Here is a 21,202-nt window from a genome sequence, read left to right on the forward strand (position 1 = left end):
AAGAAAGGTCCTAAAAGGTCATCCAGCTCACTGAGACCAGACAGGCGGAGCGGTGGGGCTGAGGTTGCAGAGGGGTGGGGCCTGGGGGCTGGGCTGACGCTCCCCCTCTCCACCCCTTCCTCAGGCGATGATGGCTGCAGAGATGCGCACCCACTCATCCACCCAGTGAAATTCCTGTATTTTACTGGAAAAGACTGAAAGGATTGTCCCTTTTCCTTTGAAATCAGTCAGGTGCGAATAATTCATCCAATTTACAATAGGCCCCCAGTTTCCCACACTTGAACTACCCACTCAGGAATTCTTGGCAAACAAGAAGGATCCAAGTGACAAATGTTTTCCCATGTATTGTCATTTTCACGACTGCTCAATGTAACAGTGAACAAAGTTGTCACAGTCTGAAGACCTTTAATTACACATGTTGGGATCCTGACGTTGGTTTTCTTTTCCTGATGTTAGAGAAAACACATTTTGTTTTTTCAGCTCTCAAACATTTCCCTCATTCGTTCACTCCCTCGTTCGTTCATTCATGTAACAAATGTAAGTTGTTTTGAGCTGGGACCACTCTTCCATTTGATCACCGTTTATTGGGCACCTCCTGACTACCACACCCTGTGTTGCAGTCAAAGATGACCTTGTTCCAGAGACGGGCCACCCTGTGGGGCAGTAGGTGAGCCCCTGCCATCACTCATGAGTGGCAGGAAATTATAGTGTCATATGTACTCACTCCCCCCAGACAACCAGAGGCAGGTGCTATTTTGTTCCCATTTTATAGACAAGGAAGCTGAGGCACAGAGAGGCCAAGTGAATAGCTCAGGGTCACTCACAGTGAGTACTTGGGATCAGAACCCAGGTAGCCTGGTCCCAGAGTCCATGCTCTGAGCCTCTCACACCACACACTCGTTTATACCCTGGTAACTCACACCCCCTTGGCCTGTGGGAGCCCGTCATGGGCGGGGGAAGCGCTCGGATTCGTGTCTCTTCCCTAGCACCACCCAGCCCAAGGTCGGTGTCAGAGGAAGCACTCATTAAAATGTGTTAGTTGGAGGAACGTGGACTGGAGCTCCTTCAGGTCACGGCTCATGGCTCATGGCTCCGCCTCTTTGTGCGTCCGGCAGTCAGCTGTGGCCTGGCTTGCAGTGGGTCCCCATAAACACTATAGTGCATTAGAATGCGAAGAACAGGTTAACGGACAGGCTGGCCATCTGGCCGAATAGATAAATGTAGGGGATGAGATCCAGAGTCCAGCGAGAAGATTCCAGAAACCTATGCCTCCCTCTCCCATCCATCCTCCCATCCCTTCATCCATTCATTCATCCCATATTTATGGAGCTTCTATTCTGGCCCTGCCCCATGCCAGGTGCTGTGCCCCAGAGAGCACTCGTGTGTGCGTCTACCCTCAGACCCCACCAGAGTGTGGAGGCAAACATACCCGCCTGTGATTACTCTCCGCGAAGCAGGTGACATACTTGAACACGTTCTGTGCTTTGAAAACCCCTGCAGATGGTCAGAATTTTTCCTCCTGAGGCTTCACTGCTGTCCCTGACACAGAGCCTGGTCCTGGTGAAGGCCCTTCATAAAGAGAATCGCGTTGAACTGAGCCTTTTGAGACTTGAACGAAATGATAAGACATTATGGTACAGGTGGACACAGAGAAGACAGAAAACAAACACTGGCATAATCCCCAAGCCTGGGGTGGCTTTGAGTATGTTTATCTTGCAGGGACTTGTAGTAATTGACCAGGCCTCAGTTTAAGTCCTAACCCTCCTACTTCCTAGCTGTGTGACCTTAGGCAAGTTACATCGCCTCTCTGAGCCTCCAATCCTCATTTGCAAACTAGAAATCACCCAAAGGCCAATTTGCTGACACTGGCGTGAGGATTAGGTGAGCTTTAAGCCCCTCAGCACGGGGCCTGGCACATAGTAAGTGCTCAGTTAAGATAGGTCTGCAATGCCTGCCTGGGAGAAGGGTGGAGGGTCTCTATCCTGACCCTGCTTCTTACCAGCTCTGTGATTTTAGGCCAGGTAAGTCAGTTCTTCGAACCTTCTCTCTAAAACCAGGGGCCGATCCTGGCAAGGAGGGACTGGGGGTGCATTAAGTGAGAGGAGGCAGAGTTCCAGAACACTAGGTAGAGGCCGCCCAGGAGAAAGTGTGGAGACAACAGCGAGCTGCCTGCCTTTCCTCACAGGACCTGGGTCTAGTGCGATCTCCGCTTACCACCATGCTCAGGCTCTCTGTTTCTTCTGGATCATCCCCAGGACTTCCTCTCTGGCCTCCTGAACCTGCTTTGCATCAACTCCTCCCAGTGCCCAGAGCTAGGTCTGAGGATGTCACACCCAGGCAGATTCCCCCCCCATCCTTCAGGGCACCCCTTCTATGAAGCCCTCACCGGCACACTTAGCCGGCACTTCTCACTCGTAGGTTTTGAACAGGTGTCTTCCTTGCACGCGCATGCGCGCACACACACGCACAGACACACACGATTGTCAGCTCAGGGAGGCCAAGGTCTGTCTGGGATTCATTTCATTTCCCGCCGTGTCTGACGCAGAGTGAGCGGAGATGCGTTTGTCAGTTGCATCCATCAGGGTTATTTGGGTTGCTGGGAATGGGAAGCACAACCCAAACTGCCTTAGGTGTGAAAGGGAGTCCTTGCTCACACAACCTGAAGGTCCACGGGTTTCAGGCGCGGCTGAATCCAAGTGCTCAAAGGAATCTTCGGGACCGCGCTCCTCTTCGCGACGTGGCTCTGTTTTCTTCACTGGCTTCTTTCTCAAGCTAGCTCCCCATTAAAGGTGGCAGGAACAGCTACTGGCGGCTCCAGGTCCGCACCCTGTCTTAACAACTGTAGCAGAAAGAGGGTGTTTCTTCCCTGATATTCCTTCAAAGTCTCGGGCTGACCCCCGTTGGCCCAGTTGGGGTTACGTGCTGGGCTCTGAACAAACCGCAGTGGCTGGGGTGCAGGAACAGGGACTGGCCGGTAGGAACACACCCCGGGTGGGGGGGGGGAAGGAGGAAGAGCTGCAACACTTAGAGGCAGGAGGACCCTTAGAGGCAGGAGGACCGTGGGGGTGAAGGGGGGGGAGCCAAAGGAAGAACTAATTTCAAGGAGGAGGAAATAGCGGCTGTGTTGGGGCCACGTAGGATGAAGCCGACCAGGGTCCACAGAGTTCCTCCACGTTGAAATTGTTGAGGACACTGTTGGAGCTGGGCTGTGGGGTGACCGATGGAAGCCAGGTGGGGAGGGGGCTGGCCGCGCCCCCCACGCACCTGCTGCTCAGTGGGTGACACAGGGACCAGCAGCCTCAGCCTCTGCAGGGAGCTTGTGGGAATGCAGACTCTCAGGCCCGGACCAACCCCGCCAGGACCCACAGCTTCACCAGAGCCCAGGGAGGCTGCCCGGCTCAGCTCTGGGGAAGCTGGCTGTGAGGGGGGAGAGGGAGGGAGGGAGGGAGCCGGAAGGGGTGTGGTGTCAATGGAAAGGGCCTCGATTCCTCCCAAGGAGGGGCAGGCTGGGGTGTGTTTGGTTGTGTGTTGTTAACAATGAAAGAAATAATTAACTTTCTGTTCGCAAGGTGAAACCTCATTAGTATTTTGCAGGACATGATTCCATGTTTGCATGAATCAGATTCACAGCAAATGTGACCCGACTGTATTTGTTGCCTGAAAGAATAAATGTTCCCGAGAGCTTCCTGCTCCGCTTCCTTTGGCAACTGGAGGCCCCTCCAGGCTTGTTTATTGCTGGACCGAGGACACCAGGTGCCCGGGGGCACAGCAGAGACTTGGGGAGAACGCTGAAGGCCACTCCGCTTCCCCCCCTCCCTTCTTTGTCCCTCCATCTGGCTCCACGCAGCTCTCCTCCAGGCCCACAGGCGCCTCGTGTGGTTTGCAAATACGGTGCTGGAGAAGGCGGCTGAGAGAATGAATACTGTCACATGTGTTGTTGCTGGGCCAGAATGGCCTTGTGAGCCACACCTGTCAGTGCGTCCTCAGGCCATGGGTCCGTGTGACATGAGGGAGGCCTCGAGAGGCTTGAGGTCTGGGGTCGCTTTGTGCAGGGTGTGGGGAGACCCGCGGAGACCTGGGGCCCTCCTGTCCCTGGGGGTTCCTATGCCCCAACTCTGGCACCTCCAGAATGCGGTCTCTTGGCTGCCACACTGTGAGTCATAGAACCGGGGGTGGCAAAGGGGCTTGGCTTCATGCATCCCAATTGCTTGTGCACCAGTGGGGAAACTGAGGCCAGAGCATCAGGGAGATGTAGGCCGGGACAAGAACCTAGGGCATCTCTCTCCTCTGAGGTTTTGGATACCTCCTGCTCTCTGCCAGGAGACCTGGCTTTGAATTTCACTCTGCCTCCATCTAGCTGGGTGGAAATGGGACATGCAGCTAGCCTCTCTGAGCCTCAGTTTCTTCATCTGCAAAAAAAGGATATTTAATGGCCACCTCCCAAGGTAGTTGTGAGGACCGCATGAAGTGATTCATTTAAGGTGCGGAGCACAGGGCTGGGCACGGAACAAAAACAAACAGCTAAGGTCTATTAAACTATCATAATGTTACTGCTATTATTAGCCCCATTTTTCAGATGGAGAGACTGAGGCACAGACAAGTTAAGTATCTTAGTGGGCTGAAGGAACTGGGATTTGAGCCCAAGTATTATGACTCTCTAGCCCTCACATTTAGTCATGTCACTTCGAGCCTCGGTGTCCCCATATTTAAAATGGAGCTAGTGATACTGATCTTGAGGGATGGCTTTGAAAATTAAGATCATGAAAGGCCCGTGCCCAGCGGGGTGCCTTGCGTCAAAAATGCTGCTTTACATAAGGATCTTCAGGCTTCAGGGTAGGAAGCATGGATTAGCAGGGTCATGGCTCCACCTTGTGGTGTCGTCTGGGGACTGCACCCCCATCACCCGGCCGTCCCGCCAGTCTGTTCTTACTCCTTCCGGAGATGGAGGGATGAGGGCGAGGGGGCAGCTGAAGCTCATGCAGTTTCCACCCCTGTGATTGCAGGGGCTTCTCTCTGGGGATCAGGGGTGACGCAGAGGGTTTGACTGCGGGTTCTCACACCCCCTTGAACTTTTCTATCCACATCTCTGCACGGTTGCTCCGTTGGCCTCATTGGTTTTAGACTGTTACCCGGTGGAGGCAGCTTGCTACGCAGTCCCAGCCTCTGCACTGCCGCTTTCTTCATGAAGTTTTTTAGGGTTACCCTATGAGATAGGGGCTATTCTCACTCCCGTTTTGCAGAAGACAAAACTGAGGTTCAGAGAGTCGGTGGAAGGGCAGGATTTGAACTCAGGTCTAGCTGACTCCAAAGCCTGGCCCCATCACTGTTGCACCAAAGTGCTGTGACAGGGGCCACCCACTCCCTGTCACAGCCTTATCATGAAGGTCTCATGCAAAGCAAGGGTCAGGGCTTCAGTGATGTGGGACCTACTGGCCTGACATTCCTGCTCCTTCCCACCCATCAGGAAGATCTCAGGTTCCCTCTGAGGCCCGGATTCTGACCTTCCAGGATTCTAAACGTGTGTTCTCTTGTTCCTCAATTTTATTTTTTCCAGGCAGATCCTGAAGTGTATCTTAAACCTGAAAAAGCGGCTTTGGAGCAAATTCATTATACAGGAGAGGAAAGCGGAGGACAGATAAGTGGGAGATGAGGGTACAGGGTCCGAGGGTCCCAGGAAACCTCACTGGTGGCACCCATTGCCTCTGGGCCCTGGAGGGCTTATAGCTCGTCAGCGGCCTGGTATCGTGAGTCTTACGGGAATGCTGTGGCCCTACTTACCGGGTAGAAGATGGCCCCAGCTTCAGCGGCCAGCGACAATGCTCAAACCCTCGGCTGTACGGCAGACCTACCTCCTGATGGGGGCGCCATGTTCACAGCCCGGTCTTCCCCCACAGGAGCTCCATTCCTTTGGTTCAGTTCTTAGAGACTCCCCTGCCATAACCAGCCCCATGCTGACCTACCTTCCTGGAGAGGTACTCCGTCTTCCAGCACATCCAAGCCCAAGCCCAACAAAGGGACTGTTGGCAGTTCGGCTGTGGCAGATCATCAAGTGACGGTCTCTCGAGATGGGGCCAGAGTTCCACAGTGACTCTCCGGGGTTTAAACATCCTTACTGGAGTCCGACAGGGTGCCATGCTGATCCTGCAGATAGGAGGACCACTGGGCCTCTGCAACTGGCAGCAAAGAGAGACATGAAAAGTTGTCACTGTGAAGCAGGCCTGTAGTAGCACATGGGAGAGGACAAGAGCGGAGGCCGGAGAGGCCCCTGGAAAAACCATGGCCACTACAGGCCTCTCCAGCCTTTGGCCTTGTCCTCTCCCATGTCCCCAACACTCATCGCTGAAGGAAAGGCTTTCGGAATCTGTGCATATTTTACAGGTGGGACAGGAGAGGCCCAGAGAGAGGAAAGGTCTGGTGTAAGGTCACCTGGAGAGCTAGTAGCTGAACTGTGGCTTGAACTCAGTTCTCAGGATGCCGAGGCCAGGGCTTTCTCTGGCCATCTTCCCTGGCTTTCGCCACAGCCACGGAGAAATCCCAGGGAAGCCACTAGAGGCCTCTCAGATGAGTCAGGCCGTTCCTGGCTCTACAGGGCGACTACAGGCTGCCCCTTCCTGCTTGAAGGGGATCGCGTCTCCTCCCCTGTCTTTTGCTGGGGACCCAATCTTGGTGAGAAACCTAGAGGAGACGGAGGTGGGCTGAGGCAAGCTATGATGATAGTCCTGAAGTCTGGCCAGGACAGCTCTCCTTTGTCCACTGCTCCTGTCTCCTCCCTTCCTTCCCCCACCCCTCAGCATAGGGGATTTGGGAAATAGAACGAAAACACAATGATGTAATAAAACAACAACAACAACAACAACAACAAAACCTTCCTGAGGTGCCTGGGTGGCTCAGTCAGTTGAGTGTCCAACTTTTGATTTCAGCTCAGGTCATGATCTCACGGTTCACGGGTTTGAAGCCTGCGTTGGGTTCTGCACTGACAACATGGTGCCTGCTTGGAATATTCTCTCCCCCCCTCTCTCTGCCCTTTCCCTGCTCACTCTTCCTCTCCCTCTCAAAATAAAGAATAAAATAAAACTTAAAAAAAAAAAAAAACCTCCTTTAAGACTCAGAGATCACTTGGCTTTATTGGAGAGCTTCTCACAATAGAGTTGTGCAATATCCCGGGAATCTCACCACGATGCTTTTCACCAAAGTGAGACAGCCTGGAAACTTACATATAATACTAAGAACAACCTCACTTTAACACCAAGAGAATGGGTTAGCCCAGAAACCCAACGGTAATACCTTCACTATGGAATGAGATATCCCGATAGCTGACCACAACAGTGAAATATTTGAGGAACCCCATGATAGAAGTCTTCCCTATGGGGTAGGATATTCCAGGAACCCCACAACACTGATCATTATGGAGTAGAGAACTTCAGCAATTTCCCTGAAGTACTATTACAGAGTGAGTGAATTTCTTGACAATACTCTTCACCATGGAGTAGGTTAGTTCAGGAGCTCTATCTCAATGCTGATGCCTGCGGAGTGGGCTATCCCCAGAACTCCGCTCCTACATTGATCATTATGGAATGGGCTGCTTCAGGAAAATCTATAACAAGGATCACGATGGAATAGGAGAACCTAGAATTCAAATCTAACATTAATCACTATGGAGCAGGCTATCTCAGGAACCCCACTGGTCACTGTGGCATTGCTTATCCAAAAACCCAGCTTTAGTGCTCCTTATGGATCAAAATATGGATTCTGTGTCAGGGAGGCTCTCCATGGCCCCAGAGCCCATGCTTTCAGAGCCCTTGAGAAAGGACTGCTCAACACTGAAGAAGGCAATGAGGTTGGGAAACAATGGGGGTGGAGATGAGAAGAAAAAACTTACTTTCAATCAGCCAGTTAATGAAAGAGGCCGGGAAGTGTTTGTCCTGGGAAAAACTGGAAAGCCTCCATTAATTGAGCACCATCTGCATGCCAGGCCCCAAGTCTCTCATTTGATCCTTACAACAAACTTGCCATAGAGGGATTATAGACAAGAAAAAGGAGACTTGAAGATGTGAACTGCTTTGCCCAGGTCTTACAGTGAGCTGGTGGCAGAGCTGTTCCTACAATCTGGATTCCCAACTCTGAGTCTGGGCAGCTGAGTGCTGGAAGGCATAGGGGATGTTGTTTCCAAAGTCCCTGAAGGTCCTACTTTGTGGAACAAACCATATTCCTCATAATCAGAACTTCCCATGAGCCGGGGTGCTGGCTGGACCATGTTCATGTTTAGAAGAAGCTCAGAAGAGAGGGATGCAGGAGAGGCCACCATGGGCCACTCCCCCAGCATGGACCACTTCTCCACCGTGGACCACTTCTCCAGCCTGGACCCCACATATTGTGATCCTAAGTAACTAACCTGATTGTTTATTTTATGGATATAAATCTAGGGGAAAGGGGAATAAACCACTAAGTTTTGAATCTCTACTCTGTTGGACAAGGAACCAGACATCTTCTCATCTAATCATTGTACTATAGTTCATACATGTCAAAAAACCATAGATTAAGATACACATGATCTTAATGTGCCACTAAGAATTTTTTTTAATTGCCAACTATGGGATACCATTGAATATAAGACACATGTCAACTTCAGAAATGGTACAATGTGGGGGAAATGTGTGTCTTGGAATTGATGAGCTATGATCACTTCATATGGGTCTGATAATCACTCTCATCTGACAGATGAGAGAACTGAGGCATGGAGAGCTAAGGCCATGTGCCCAAGGTTGCACAGTCAAGCAGCAGCCAAGCCTGCCTCTCTTGACAGGGCAGCTGTGGCACATTTGCCTGACAGAGAAGACCAGTGAGTGATGGGGTGGGGCCACCACCGAGCTAGTCTCAGATGTGAAGGTTTGGCTAATCTCAGAAGATTCTCAGGAGAGAACTTGCTGATTTTACCTGAAAGTCCAGGCAGTAATAAGGCTCAGACGATGTGGGCACTTGGGTGAGAGCAGAGTAAAGGTTCCTAAATAACTTAAGTGAGTGGACGTCTGAAGGAGAGAGAGGGACAGAGGTGGCAGTGGGAGGGAGGACAAGAGGAGACACAAGAGATCAAATTGAAATACAGACTCAGAACCTCCTTTGTCCTTGTCATACACAGACTTATCCAGAAGGGGGAGATAATTCCCAAATTGCTGGAAAATACATCGTAGGCCCAGAGCCCTACCGTCTTCCAGCACGAGAGTGGAACATTCTTAACTTGGCACATAACAATCCGTCCATCCATCCCTTTATCTGTCTGTACACCCATCCATTATCCTTCATCTTTCCCACTTCTCTTATATCCATCCATCATTTTTACTGTCTCCTATTCTTCCATCCATTCACCCATACATCTAAATTCCCTTTCCTTCATTCTTCCTTCTTTCCATTCTCTTTCCATCATATTCTGTCCATACCTCCTTGTATTTATCCAGCCACTCATCCATTCTTCTATCCACCCATACTATCATACATGTTTTCATTTTTCTATTTTACTATTCGTTAATACTTCCGCCCCTTGTTCTGTCATCCAGCCACATTCTCCCCTTTCATTTCCAGTTCATACTCCAACAAAGTATATATGGAGTGCCTGCTCTGTGCCCAAGTAGGAGCTATAAGACAAACACAAAAAAGACTACGACAGAGTCCCTCCCCTCAAGGAGCTTTTGTTCTAGTGGAAGAAACCAACAGTTACTATACAATATGATAAGCGTAATGGATACATGCGCACAAGGTCGTGGCAGTCCTGAGGAGGGAGTCAGCCCGCCTGGAGAGATCTGGAAAGACTTTGGAGAAGACAAACTATTGGAGCCACAACTTGAAGGGGTGTGGGATTTTTCCAGGCAGAGGGAGGAGCAAAACTATAATGTGTGAAAAGGTCCTGGAGTTTATGGGATGTCTGAGATCAGCTGGCTGGAGCAGCAAGGTGGGGACAGAGGACAATAAGGCTGGAGCAGGAAAGGCCTTGACTGCCAGCTTTGGGGGTTTGAACTTGATCCTCCTGGTAACGGGAAGCTCCAGAAGATTCTGATCAGAGATAGGAGTCAGAAAAATCTCTCTGAAGCCATGAAGGGGAGAAAACAGGAGTGGGTGGGGTGGCTACTGCAGTGTCTTAGCAAGAGAGCAATGCTCAGGCCCATGGCACATCTTACTTTTCGGAATGCTCAACTGATTGATGATGCAGAGCCAGAATCAGACAACTGGGCACAGCCGAAATACAGATAAGCAGAGGTCTCTGTGACAGGAGGCTTGGGCCACCCTTCCAGCCCAGCCCAGCCCCTGACGGGCCAGGTACAGAGTGGAGTGATTTTATCAGAGTCTTTTATAAACACGACACAAATCTCCTTCTTCCACAGGTGAAAATGGCTTGGCACACGTCAGTCCCCTATTTCTCTCCCCCTTCCCCAGCATCGGGGACGCGGACAAAGGACAGGGCAGTGAAATTCTGGGAGGCTGGAGGGTCCAGGGATAAAACTGCCGGTGTGGACTATCGCTCCCTACCTTGGCCGTCCCTCTGTACCTCTAGCTGATCTGTGGGGTCTACCTTTGTCAAACTCACCACGTTGGGTAAGGAGTTCTGCAGGACCCGTTTCAGCATGACTTCTGTCCCTGAAGAGAGCAGGCTGCAAAGGGGGTCAGGGAAATTTATAATAACAACAATTACAGCTGATGGTTATAAAATGTTTTTCTTTCTGCTCCAAAGACCAGTCTCAGCGCTTGGCAAATATTAACTCAAATTACCATGATAGTTAAAAACACAGATTGTTTGCCTCCCAGTGCTGCTATTTCCTGGCTGTGTGATCTTGTCCAATTTACATAGCCTCTCTGTGCGTCTCCTGTGTAGCATGTAAAATAAAGTTCTTGTGACGATTCAGTAAGTAAAAGAAAGATATGGGCTGGAGGGCTACCTGTCATCAATAGGGCATCTACCACCTTATGAACAGGTGGGAGCTTTTACATTCCTTGGGACTTGCTTTAAGGTGCATAGAAGGCATTTCTTCTTAGAAACCATGTTCTAAAATCGTGGTTGCCAAGTGGCAGGTTGCAGACCAAAAGAGGCCCACAGGAGTGTCTTCTTTTGCAAGCACAGTCTTTTAAAATTTTACAGTGAGTTTTCAGAACTTAAAAATGAAGTAACTTTACATAAAAACCCAAATATCCAGTTTCTGTTTAAGATTCAGAAATCTGACAAGACAGGGCCCGCCTTCCCAAATGGCCACAGTCAGCAGGAGCCAAAGAGGGATTGTCCTCTTCAGATAAGAAACATAGCGTCCAGTTTGCCATCGTGCCCACCACTCTCTGTTGGATCCCTAAAACTGAACTTGAACTTGTATGTTGTACTTCTCTTAACTGGAGCCCACTTACCGATTTTGCTAATTTCCTACCCCTAATGGGCATTTAAGTTTGTGATCTTGGTTCTGAGGCATTGAATTCAGACTCTGGGAGCCAGAAAGGACCACAGACAGCTGGCAGTTGGGTTCTAGGGCTCGCCTGCCTATCTTTTTAAACCCATGTTCAATTTCACTCCTGAGTTATAGCACCCATCTGTGATTTACAGCATCCCTCTCAACCATGAAAAATGATCTTAGAGATTATCCATTAGGTGGTGACAGCATCTGGACACTTATTCAGGGGGATGGTCTGTCTGAAATATAGTGCTACAGAATCTGATTAACCCTTAGTTCATTGCTCTTTTTAATAATGTTTTTAATGTTTAATGTTTAATGTTTATTTTTGAAAGAGAGAGAGAGAGAGTGAGAGAGAGAGCAATCAGTGGAGGGGCAGACAGAAAGGGAGAGACAGAATCTGAAGCAGGCTGCAGGCTCCAAGCTGTCAGCACAGAGCCCAACCGGGGCTCAAACCCATGAACCGTGAGATCATGTCCTGAGCCGAAGTCTGACGCTTAACTGACTGAGCCACCCAGGCACCCCAGCTCATTGCTCTTAAACTAAGTAAGTGTGAATTTTTGGAACTCATCTAGTGAACCAAGCTTAGGTTTTTAAGGAAGACCACAAAAGAATTTTTGAGCCATCAGCTTATCTTTTTACATTTTAATACATACCTCCATCCATACACACATCCATCCTATATCCATCCATCTATCCATCTATCCATCCATCCATCCATCCATCCATTCATCTATGCATCCATCCATCCAACCATCCATCCATCCATCCATCCTCCCAGCCACCTGTCCTTGCACTCATCCTCCTATTCATCCATTCATCTGTCCATCCAACCATCTACTCATCCTTCTCTGTCTTGTTCTCCAGTGTATCTCCAGGAACAACACTATAGTGAATGGCTCAGTATTTGTTGAGTAAATAAATGAACAAATTAATGACAAATATAAGGCAGCTTCTACTCCCACAGACCTCACGTAGGTGCACACACCCAATTACCACGTAGTGTGAGAGGTGCTTTGACAGAGATCCTGCCCAGGGTCTCTCTGTGTGAGCACAGGCAAGGGGCCATGCAATACTCAGGGACACTTTCATGGAAGATACGTGCTTCTAGCAAGAAGATATCCTTTTCTGTTTAGAAATGTAGGTTCCCTGGTGGAGAAACCTGGTCAGAGGTTGAAATGAGAAGATAGATGCTCTGGTGGCATGGTTTGTTGCATCCTGACTGTGGTCCCCAGTGAGCCTGGTAGCTGCCACTGTGCTTAGCACTGTCCCCCACTGTGCCCTCCTTGTGTAGTACCTACCATTTTCACATGTGGGTCCCAGTGAAGACAGTTTGACAGTTCTGCAGAACGAGTAAGACTTGGCCAGATCTGGTCTGAGGCATCGCTAAGGGAGCCTCCATGGTCACATCCAGCATGGAGCCACTGAGGAAGCTGAGCAGGAGGACAGTGTGAGCTGAGTTCCTGGGGAACCTCCGATGGGGGCCTAAGCAAAAATGGCCTGGGAAGTCACAGCCAGGGCACTCCCTGGGTCCCAGACCACTCCTGGAGGCAAGTCACTGGGCTTGTTTTCTCCACCTCTGCAGTGCAGGCAACCCTCCCCTTCCAGAGCAAATGTTTGGGGTTGTTCTAAAGGCTTCCCTCAAGATGACCCAGACTCAGGCTGACCATTTATTGACTCTGCTCCAGATTGACCATATCTTCCAGATGACCCATTCTCTAGCTGACCAGAGCCATCAGATGGCCTATCCCCAATTTGACTATAATCACCAGATGACCTACCACCAATTTGACCATAATCACACCAGTCTGACCACTCATTAATCCCACCCCAAACTGACCAAAACCCCCAGTTTTCCCTGACCCAAGCTGACCACTTACTGGCTCTTCCCTAGATTGATCAAAACCACCAGTTGACCCAGACTGACTATAACTGCCAGACACAGCCACCTCAGACCTGGCAGCACTTTCTAGAGAACCATCTGCAGGAAGACCACTGCCTGAAACACTCATAACTCCCACACCTATAATGTCAGGTTGGGCTGATGACTGTGGTCAGAGTAGCCAGGGTTTTTCATACCCTCTTGACCAAGCTGTCCGGGGAGAGTCATTCCTTTGTGGCCTAAAGACCCTTGGCCAATCACATTGCTTTTGTCAGCAGAGCCTTGAGCCCTCATCTCACTTTGATCAGGGTAACTCATGGTGACCCAAGCAGCCACATGGGTTCTCATGGGGTTCTCATGGACTTGGCCCAGCTGTTCTCACTGGGGGTGTGGTCAGCAGGTTTGTTTTCAAGGGCAAGACTGGATTTCTTGGGCTAGATACTGTACTCAGTGACATCGTCAGTGTCATGGTCCTTAGGAAAATGTACTTCTGGTCCTTCTCAGAGGAGTTCTGTTCACAGACGTGGACAGCTCCTCTGCTGCTTGAAGAACTGCTGGTGGCCAGAGCCTGCTGGTTGCTCCCACTGAGAAGGCCCATCTCAAGCACACCACCATGGCCAAGCACCTGGCCAGTTTTGAGAAGGCCTATGTCCAACAGACCACCGCTGCTCAGGAGACCTCCAGTTCTACTGCCTGCCGGGACAAAGGTGCATGGGTAAGTCCAAGGCCACACCTTTCCACTAGAGCCACAGGAATAAGCTCATCCCAGAAACAGCTCTGTGACCCTGCCCAGGAACCAGGATAAGGGTTACCTTCGCAGATGTAGAACTGAGACTCTCTTACTAGATTTTATTGAGCATATGACTCAGGAGGCAATGACAAGTCAGACACAAGGGGACCACACTGGGGCTATTTATGATGGAGCAGAGAAAATGATGATACAGTTATGCTCTGAGAAACAAGCACGGTGGCCTCAAGGGGGGTGTAACTGCTTTACTGTAGACAGCTTCCCAGATCTCGGTGTTAGCGGTCTGAGAGGCCCGGGGGACTCCTCAACTTTGAAATCACTGGGATAACACCTCTCCCCTTTTGATAAATCAACCTTTTTGCTTAACGATTTCATAGGGAAAGTTTTTGTCCCTTGCAATCAAACAATCTCTATGACAGAAATTAGTATCTGGAGTGGGGTTCCAGATAAGAAACCGTCAGAGACAATATGGACCAGACTCTGGACTTGAGGCATATGAGTGGTTTCCAAAGTCTTTTATCAGAAGACCGGAAGCCACAAGTCTGTGATAATGTGGTTCCAAAGCAGCTGGCACTGCAATCTCATGGGACTCAGGTCATCAGAGACGGAGGCTGGAAAGATTTGCCTGGGAACCAAGTGTAAGAAGACTACAGTGAGAGGGCAGAGAAATGACATGAGGTTTGTATTAAACATACAATCTAGACACCAAATGGGATCCAAAAGGGATTAGGAACCTCTAGGAAAGGCAGAGGGCCTCCTGTATCACTTGCAAATCTAAGCACTTCTAATGAGTCAGACTTGGTGACAGGTGTCAGCTTGTCCAACAGAGGGGAGTTTCTTCTGGAATCTCCTTGGAAGGAGCTTCCAAGAAGCATGGGGTAACTTACCTGTTTGGGACCTGGGACCTCCAAAATGAGCATGGCTTGTGCTAAGCAGGTGCCAGGGGAGGAAGAGAGCCCACAAACACATCCCCACTTTCCCTCTGGGTACCGATGGAGACAAGATTTGGTCAACAGGGAAACCTTAGTCTGGGATCCAGGAGCCCTGGCGTCTCATTTGATCTTCCTGGTCACTTTCTGTGTGGCTGCATCAAGCCACTCAATTTCTCTGAGCCTCTCTGAGCTTCTTCATCTGCAAACCTGACATATTTTTACTTGTCCTGCCTCTTGAGAGAAAAACACGGCCCTGGATATAGAAGTGCTTTGTAAATGGGCAGTAAGTTCCTCTGCACATGTGGTCCTAAGAACAGCCAGAGTTTACTAAGTGTGTTCTGTGCCCGACATCTTGCCAAGCACTTTGTCTCCATCACCCCATTTTACCTTCACGAGGACCTTATGAAATATGTGCTTTTATCATGCTTGCTTTATGGCCAGAGAAGTGAGGTGTGGGGAGAGAGAATAATTTGCCCTAGAACACACAGCTGATAAGTGGCAGTTAGAACCCAAAGCCAGGCAGGCTGGCCCCAGAGCGCATACTACGGTCTAACGCTTCCATTGGTAGACACAGCAAGCAGCAGTCGCCATTTGCCGAGGGCCTACTCTGTGCCAGTTCCCACGCTAGGTGCTTTCCACTCACCATTTCACTTAGTCAAATCTTCTTAACAACCTTGAGAGGCACGCACTATTAACTTCAATTTATAGCCGAAGAAATGGAAGTGAGATAATTTTGGCCAAGGTGACTCAGCGGTAATGACAGAGCCAGGATTATGAGAGATGGTTATTGTTTGAATTCCCTCGGATACTTGAGCTAGTGGATGAGGATGCTATGGTAGATTGCATTTTCCAAAGACGACCACAACTATATATTTATCCTGTCCCACATCTTCTGCATGCAGTGTTAATACGGGGGTGGGGGGGTGTCTGTATTCCTCCTCCATGAGTCAGGGTAAAGCTGGCGATTGCTCCAAAGAATGCAGCACAACCAAAGTGATGCTGTGCTTCCATTCTCTCTTTCTGGAGACACCTGCCCTGGGCTTCAGTCACTATGTTATGAGGAATCCCAGGCCATCCAGAGTCCACAGGTAAGCTCCGACAGTCCCAGCCAAGGACACTGCTAATAGCCAGCATCACCCGCCAGACATGTCAGTGAGCAAGCCTTCAGGTGACTACAACCCCAGCCAATACCTAATTCCAACACAGAGAGAGTCCAGGCTGGAACCGTCCAACTCAACTGCTCCTGAATTCCTGATAGAGGCCACCAAATTTGGGGGGCAATTTGTTATGCAACAATATATAACTAAATCAGATGCAAAGGAAGTGGTAACAAGGGCTAAAGCCAATGATCTCCCTTATCACAGTCATTATAGCAACTTACTCACCCTTGTGTGTCACCTCTTGAAGAAAGACTCTGATATGATATCCCCGGATCCTAGCACAGAGCCTACAGGTATACAGCAGGCATTAAAGGTAAGAATATTCTTCTCTGCCCGTTTTCTTTAGCTCAGTCCTATCACGGGGGAGGCAAGGAGACAAAGGCAGGATGGGTGGTGAGCTGGGCCAACCTCCTCAGTTCCAGAGAAGATCAGCAAGGACTCCCCTTTGGCAAGAATGGGAGTGGATTAGAGTGGGGGCTTATTGGTGGTTATGGAGGCAGGAAGATCCAGCTCCCAGTTCCAGGTTCACCATCTAATTGCTGGGTGACTTTGGCTGAGTCAAGTTACCTCTCTGAGCCTAAGTCTCTCAGCTGTAAAATGAAGCTGAGAGCAGACCCTTGTTACAAGGAGGTTGGAGGATGAATAAGATAATGTGCACAAAGCCCCTGGCATGGCACTGGGCCCATGAGAAACCCTAATGGATGGCAGTGATCATGGAAAGGAATTTCTTTTTTATTTTTTAAATTTGTTTTTAAAGAGAGAGCATGAGTGGGGGGAGAAGGGCAGGGGCAGGAGAGAGAGAGAGAGAGAGAGAGAGAGAGAGAGAGAGAGAATCTTAAGTAGGCTCTGCACTCAGCACAGAGCCCAAAGTGGAGCTCGATCCCATGACCCTGGAATCATGACCTGAGCCAAAATCAAGAGTCAGATGCTCTGCTGACTGAGCCACCCAGGCACTCCTGGAAAGATAATTTCTTATTAAAAAATTTTTTTAATGTTTATTTTTGAGAGAGAGAGAGAGAGAGAGCATGAGTAGGGGAGGGGCAGAGTGAGAGGGAGACACAGACTCCAAAGTAGGCTCCAGGCTCTGAGGTGTCAGCACAGATCCTGCTGAGGGTTCAAAGTTGCAAACTGGGAGATCATGACCTGAGCCGAAGAGGGACGCTTAACCAACTGAGCGACCCAGGCGCTCCCTGGAAAGGTAATTTCTTAATAATCTAACAGAGATGGCAGCCTCTTGAGAATCACCTGGAATTTGTTTTTAATACTATAGACATTGGGAGGGAATGTCCCCTCCCCACCCCCCACTCCCTACCCCCCACCATCTCCAGTCCTAGGCCTGGGCTTTTTCTGTGTGTGTTGGAGGTGGGGAGGAGATGGTATGAGCCCTGTGGGGAAGGGAGAAGGCTGAGAAAGGTCCTCATCAGCCTTCCTTGTAGATCAGGACTGACAGTAGTCGCTTTCCAGAAGTCTAGACCAGGGGGTAAAGGATTCAAATGCCTTCAGGAGCCAGGCAAGCAGCTCAAATGAGGGAAGGGGCTGCCATGCACTGGAGGGCAAGTGCTTTTCAAAATGTGCGATTTTTACAAGACACTAGCCAACTGTACCATATGGGAGACGTGGACCCCTTCTGGTTAGAACTTAGAACTTTCCAGAAAAGCAGGGATTTTTTTTTTTTTTAATTCTGATGAAGTGCCTGTAAATGTAAGGTCCTTTTTTGGCAAGGTCTTTGTTTTGTTCACTACGTATTCCCAGCCTCCACAGTAGGGCCTGGCTTATCATGGACACACACACACACAACTTGTCAAGAGCGTGAATTGAAACTTTTGATTTTAAGATACTGGCAACTAAGTCAGATTTCAAAAGTTATTCAAATAGGGACGTCTGGGTGGCTCAGTCGGTTAAGCATCCAACTTTCGGTTTCAGCTTAGGTCATGATCTCATGGTTCATGGGTTCGACACCTGAGTTGGGCTCTGCGATGACAGTGTGGAGCCTGCTTAGGATTCTCTTTCCCTCTCTCTCTGCCCTTCTCCTCTTCATGCTCTCTCTCTCAAAATAAATAAGTAAACTTAATAAAAAAAGTGATTCAAATATATGTTGTGGGACACATGCACACATGTGCACACGCGTGTGCACTCACACTGCTGGGCTCCATCCCTGGGACTGCCAGTTTAAGAACTCAAGCCCCGAACTATAGCTGAGCGAGCTGGATGGAGGGAAAACAGACACAAGGAGCTTGGGATTGGAGGTCACCAGAGTAGGGCAGACCTCACCCTGCCTGGGTGTGAGGAGGCAGATATGGAATGTTGGGTCTGCGCTCTCACCTGATGGATGCTCACAAAGGCTTGAATGTGAGAAATGCTGGAAAGAATGGCCTGTGGAGTGCCTCCAGGCCTCAGGTTGACCAGAAAGCTGAGGGAGGAGGCAGCAGGACCTCCCAGGGCCACTCTGCAGCCTGGGTGAGGGGCAGTGGGCACAGCCAACACACACAGGGGGGACTTGTTTGGGGCCCAAGTGCATCCCAGGGAGGGGAGGGCAGAAGAAGGGAGGAGCCAGGGTTCCTGGACTGGATTTCATTTGAGTTAGAAGAAAGAAATATGAGAGAGAGCTGACAGATGCAGAGACACGAGTGGATCTCAGGCATTATGTTGAACAAAAGAAGTCAGTACGATTCTGCTTCCATGGAGATCAAAAGCGGATGAGACAAGACTCACCCATGGGGATAGAGGTCAGAAGAGTAGTCCCCTCTGGGGGCAGGTATGACCTGGATGGGGCATAAGGGAGACTCTTGGGTGATGGAAGTGTTCTGTCTTGAGATTTGGGCAGTGATTACATGGGCGTACACATAAGGAAAGAGTCATCGAGATGTACATTTTATGTATGCAACTCAATTTAAAAAGAAATTTTAAAATTTAAAGAAATTTTAAGAAATGTGGAAGAAAGGAAGAAAGAAGAAAGACGAAGGAAGGAAGGAAGGAAGGAAGAAAGGAAGGAAGGAAGAAAGAAAGGAGGGAGTGGGGAAGGAAGGGAGGGAGGAATTAAGGAAGAAAGACAGACAGATAGTGGGCAGGCAGGAGGGCACTCCTTTGCTGGAGGACTCAGAAGCTCATCATATCTATTACACCATCTGGTTTTTACTACCACGTTTAAGTGGCTTTGACCCAGATTTTTCTCTCACAGGACTGTCTCTGAAATCAGGAGGCATCTTACAATTCATGTGTTTAATTCGCAGCGTGTTGGCTTTCTTGGTAGTACGTACAAAAGACTCGTGTCATGTGGTGCCCGCGGGGTCCCCTCTCGAGCACCCTGCAGATGAAGGAGGGGGGAATTATGCCCTCATAAACTGGACCGAGAAATGGAACAACTACAGTTATGATTGTTGTTTGCAGACTCCCAATTGCAATCCCCACCCCGCCACCCCCTTGGATCCCCCACAGGACCCCGGTCATGTGAAGGGAGCTCATGCCCCCTTCCGGCCTGGGACCTGTGGGGAGGTGGCCAAAGCGGTCTCACACACGAGCAGAGCTCGTGGGCTCTCTGGGCTAATAGCCCCCAGAACAATGATAATGACAATTGCGCCAGCAGATTCTGGGCCCTGCGTTTAGCACTCATCTCTCATCTCTGTGTCCCTTCCTCCCAGGCAGGGAGTGCTCTGAATCCTTAATATTTGCCACAAATGAGCAAAATCAACACAGTGTGTTCATAAGCCGACACATTTCTGGTCTTTGGACAAGTGGGCTTTGGATTTCCCATAGGTGTGGTGTTGGTTATTTGACAGACATAATATACCAAAGGTTGAGGGTCTCCATTCTGCAGATCTGGAAACTGAGGCCCCAGGGTCATCTGGCAGGTCAGCGTCACGGCTAGGACCAGAACCCAGGGCTCCAGCTCCTTATCCAGCACCACCCGGCTGCTCTCCAGGCCTCTGAGAGCAGGGAATGTGGGACCCTTACCTGGGTTATGGCTCCCGTCACCTGGGACCTTCGGGTCTCCTCCACCTGCCCCTGGAGTGAGAGCCAGCGGTGGAGAAGAGCTTAAGTAGCAGGCAGGAGGGGGCGGGCAGGTGCCCTGGGGGCCCTAAGCAGAACTTCTGGAAGACTGGCCACTTGTGGCTGATACCAGCAAGGAGGTGGGGTGGAGAACAGGAGGCCTGAGGAGGATGAGGCCATGAGGTCAGCTGGGTGGGAACTTGTCACTTCCTGAAACCACCATGAATCCCTGCGTGTGTGTGTGTGTGTGTGTCTGTGTGTGTGTTGCATCATGTATGCAATTGTGTGTGTGGGTGTGTGTGTGGAGGGGTTCTCTGCAGGCACCCACGTCTCTTGGTGTGCATCTTGCAAAGTTCTGGGAAGAGGCCACGGCTTTTACATGATTCCCTGAGGCATCTTAAGTGCCCCGGAAGTTAGCTCCCATTTTTAGGCAACTTCCTGTGGAGCCTCTTAGTTTTCTTGGGGGAGAATCACTGACTTGGGGCAGACTGTCAGCCTTTCTGTGAGTGTCAGAAATCTCAAAATTCGTAAGGAAACTCACATTTCTGAGAGGACACTCGAATTCTTGAGAAATGCTAACCTTTCCTTATGAAATTTTTCTATGTTGAAGAGCCTTTGTTTCTAAGAATTCTAATGACAGCTCAGAAAGACCAGTGTTCTATAAGAATATAGTGTCTGGGGGTAGGGGGTGGGGTGGTGCACTAATCCTGAGGGAATTCCAGGGCATTGTCAACATCCCTAAGGAGTCTCAGTGGTGTTGGGAGAATTCTGGTTCTGGTTGAGAGAAGGGCCACAATTTCTCTGGAAATGCCAGTACTCTTGTGGGAATTCTCCCTCCTCCCAGGGGTCACCAAAGGAGCAGCAGAGCCCCCAGGCTGGGCCCAGAGTCCCCAGAGTGGCTTTAGGGGCTCTGTCATTGGCCAGCTGGGGAATCTTGAATGTGTCACGTCCTATCACAGGGTCTCAGATACCCTCCAGGCACTGGCCTCAGCAGTGCTTCCCTGGTGGTCGGGAAGGCTGACCGCAAACTCTAAAGGGTGGTGCCATTGGAGGGCTGTTGTGGCCATGAG

At 49.9% G+C, this 21,202-nt stretch overlaps 1 long non-coding RNA gene across 3 annotated transcripts; it reads right to left on the reverse strand.

Annotated features, from left to right (window-relative positions):
* Window positions 1–14,604: 14,604 nt before the first annotated feature.
* LOC122236979 lies at window positions 14,605–20,762 on the reverse strand. Of its 3 annotated transcripts, none has more exons than XR_006215171.1 (5): window positions 20,674–20,762; window positions 20,097–20,293; window positions 19,403–19,449; window positions 16,371–16,498; window positions 14,605–14,678 (listed from the first exon to the last, which is right to left on the reverse strand). It is a non-coding gene; the product is annotated as an uncharacterized LOC122236979 (long non-coding RNA). The 3 variants fall into 3 exon arrangements; XR_006215173.1 differs by having other exon boundaries at window positions 20,097–20,147; window positions 20,674–20,744; XR_006215172.1 differs by lacking the exon at window positions 19,403–19,449.
* Window positions 20,763–21,202: the final 440 nt, after the last annotated feature.

This window comes from Panthera tigris, chromosome A3 (genome assembly GCF_018350195.1).
Source record: "Panthera tigris isolate Pti1 chromosome A3, P.tigris_Pti1_mat1.1, whole genome shotgun sequence".
NCBI lineage: Eukaryota > Metazoa > Chordata > Mammalia > Carnivora > Felidae > Panthera > Panthera tigris.